At 41.3% G+C, this 3297-nt stretch overlaps 1 protein-coding gene across 1 annotated transcript in view; it reads right to left on the minus strand.

Moving 5' to 3' along the window:
• The window catches only part of DNAI2 (dynein axonemal intermediate chain 2), a 74706-nt gene extending 73280 nt beyond the window's left edge, over nt 1–1426 (minus strand). Inside the window, exon 1 of the mRNA XM_069075994.1 lies at nt 1151–1426. The gene's annotated coding sequence lies outside the window, so the exon portion shown is untranslated. The remainder of the gene's footprint in view (nt 1–1150) is intronic.
• Nucleotides 1427–3297: the final 1871 nt, after the last annotated feature.

Consider the following 3297-nt stretch of genomic DNA (forward strand, 5'->3'; position numbering starts at 1 on the left):
AGGGGGGGAGGGCAGGGCAATTGGGGTTAAGTGACTTGCCCAAGGTTACACAACTACAGGTCCTCCTGACTCCAGGGCCAGTGCTCCATTCACTGTGCTACCTAGCCATCTTTAGAATAGCTCTTTTAATGGTGATCAAGAACTGGAAATTGAGGAAATGCCCATCAAATGGGGAATGGCTGAACAAGCTGTGGTACATGAATGTAATAGAATACTATTGTGCTATAAGAAATGATGAACAGGCAAACTTCAGAAAACCCTGGAAAGACTTATATGAACTGATGCTAAGTGACGTGAGCAGAACCAGGAGAACATTGTTCACAGAAAAAACCACAGTGTGCTTAGCCCTTCTCAGCAATTCAAGGATCTAAAACAATTCCAAAGGACTCCTGATGGAAACTGCCATTCACATTCAGAGAAAGAACTATGGCATCAGAGTGCAGACTATTTTTTTTTGTTTTATTTTGTTTTGCTTTTTTCTTTCTTTTTCATGATTTCTCCCACTTGTTATAATTCTTCTATGTAATATGACTATTGTGAAAATGTGTTTAATAGGAACGTATGTGTAGAGCCCATATCAGATGGCATGCCATCATAGGGAGGGAGGGGGAGAAAATTTAAAACTTACAGAAGTGAATGTTGAAAACTAAAAATAAATAAATTGAAAAAGGTCAATCCCAGGCTTCCTTTGAGAGAACCCCAATGACACCTTGTAAAGGGCTATCTTATTCCCCACTGCCTACTGAAGAGCCTTCTCCTCTCAGATTAATCTCCAGCTATGTGGTATGCATTTTACATGTCCCTATTTATTTCCAGATCTCTTTCATGGAATGTAAGCTACCTAAGGGAGAAAAAAAGGACAGTATTTGCCCAGTGATCGGAAAGAAATGAGCCTGTGCTCTAGGGATATAGGCAGAAAGGAGAGGGCTAGGTAGCTGAGGGGACTGGGGGGCCGGTATGTCTAAATCTTGCACTTTTTCTCTCCGGGTGAGATGACCCAGACAGAGCCCTTCCAATCTCTTTCCTCTCTCCTCCATACCTGACACAGAATTTAATGCAGCTCTCTTAATTTATTACAACTATTGTGATCCTCAAGCACGGACCCGCTCGATCTCCCCTCCCCCGTCCACCCCCGCCGCCCTCCCCTTACCCTCTGTCCGCTCCTCCCGCTGCTGGGAACTAGATCGTCCGGGGTCCTAAGGTCTTCTCAAACGGCTCCAAGTTGCAGAGTTTACACGTTGCCTAGCAACCCCGGGGGGGGGGGCAGCAGAAAGAAAGAGGATCTTTAGAGCTCACGTGGCGCCACCCCCCCTCCCTTCCAACTTGCTTCCTGGGGAGGCTAGGTTGACGTGTAGTCACCAGTCAACAAGCATGCATTTATTAAGCGCCTACTATATGCCAGACACTGGTTAACTCTAGGTTAACTCTAGACAACTGTTTAACTGGTTAAAAAGCAAAACAAAATCTTCAAAGTGGAGGGTGGGGGGGAGTGCTGAAAGGAGTGGAATGTTGGGGAGTGCCCTTGTGGCATTTCTGCTTCAAAAGAGCTCCGGGAATAGCAAATAAGAAGACCACAAATAAGACCATAAATTTAGAGCTAGAAGCGACTTTTGTAACCACGAAATCAAGCCTTCATTTTTACAGAAGGTGGGAATGAGGTACAGAGAGGTAACCTGCCCAAGGTTACACAGCTGGTGTCTGTGGCGGGATGTGAAATCTCCCAGTCCAGTGTCCTATCCTTACAGTGTTCTTTCTCTCAGATACTAGTGTTTGCTATAGGACTTTAAAGTTTGCCAAGCCCTTCACCAGCATTAAGTCCTTGGAGCCTTTCAAAGTAAGTATTATGAATATCATTGTACCCATTTTACAAACAAGGACACTAAGGCAGGTTACTAGATTTGTCCAAGGTCAAGTTATTACTAGGCCTCAGAAGTAGTATTTGAACCAAACTCTCCTGATTACCAGTATGACCAGTGGTTCACACTGTCTTTCACCGAGACATTATTTACAATTTGAAGACGTTAAACTTGAAATCAGAAGGTCTGGGTTAAAATATTTGTTCTGATACTTCATTTCAACTCCTTGAGGCCCCACATTCCTCATCTATATGAAATAGTTGGACCAGATGAGCTCTAATTGTCTTTCAGCCCTAAATTCTATGAGACATACAAGATATAATGGGCTGCTTCCCTCAAAAAATTTAAAAGTCTAGTTGGGTAAGTGGGTGTGAATATAATGAGCAGTCTGAAGCAACCTGTGGGCCAGTAGGTCAGGGAAGGAGTAAAAGATCTTTAAAGTTGGCTTCGAGGATGGTTAGGACTTGGATGGGGAAAAATAGAAGAGAAGGATATGTATAAAGGAAGGTAAGAATCGACAAAGGATGTTTAGCACAATGGTTTGCACATTTTTGTTGTTGTTCCATCATTTCAGTTGTGTCTGACTCTTCATGATCCCATCTGGAGTTTTTGGCAAAGATACTGGAGTGGTTTGTCATTTCCTTCTCCTGATCATTTTACAGATGAGGAAACTGAAGCAAAGAAGGTGAAGTGACTTGCTCAGGGTCACACAGCTAGTATCTTAGGTCAGATTTGAACTTATGAAAGACAAGTCTTCCTGATTCCAGGCCCAGTGCTCTATCCACTTGGCCACTTAACTTTCCTGCCTGACACGTAGTAGGCATTTAATACACGTTTATTTATTGAATTGAATAGTGAGCCATAAATTTGAAAAGATGTGTTGGGATCTGATTGTGGAGAATACTGAATATGGTACAGGAGGATACTGAATGTGAGGATAATGAGTTTATAGTATTGGATTTGTATAGTGTGAAAAATCAGAATATCCAAGATTGAAACTCACAGGCAAAGTAGAATGAAAAGGTTTAATTCTATAGCTGAAATGACTAAATTCAACTAGAATATTCTAACAATAGTCTACTCTGTATTTAGCTTGAATGTACTGTCATTTACATGTCTTCTCCATTTAGAAGGTAAGCTCTTTGAGGAAAGGAACTAATATCTTTGTCCTTTTTTTGTATGATCAGCCTTAGCATATTGCTGGCATATAGTAAGCACTTAATAAATGCTTATTGGCTGACTGACTGAGTAATCAAAAAACCTCTAATTCTAATAATTTTACAGTTGTTTGGATCTCCATAGTTTCTAATGCCTCTCTCTTATCCTGGAGTCCTTGAGGTTAAATGTTGCTGATTTATCATGATTCAACACCACAAATATATTTTTGACTTGTTTTTCTATCCTGTTAGATAAACACTCTGTTCCTGAATGGTAACTTTAT

Source organism: Petaurus breviceps, unplaced genomic scaffold, assembly GCF_028583685.1.
Source record: "Petaurus breviceps papuanus isolate PSGF00001 unplaced genomic scaffold, PetGlider_PUasm1.0 90925, whole genome shotgun sequence".
In the NCBI taxonomy this organism is placed as follows: domain Eukaryota; kingdom Metazoa; phylum Chordata; class Mammalia; order Diprotodontia; family Petauridae; genus Petaurus; species Petaurus breviceps.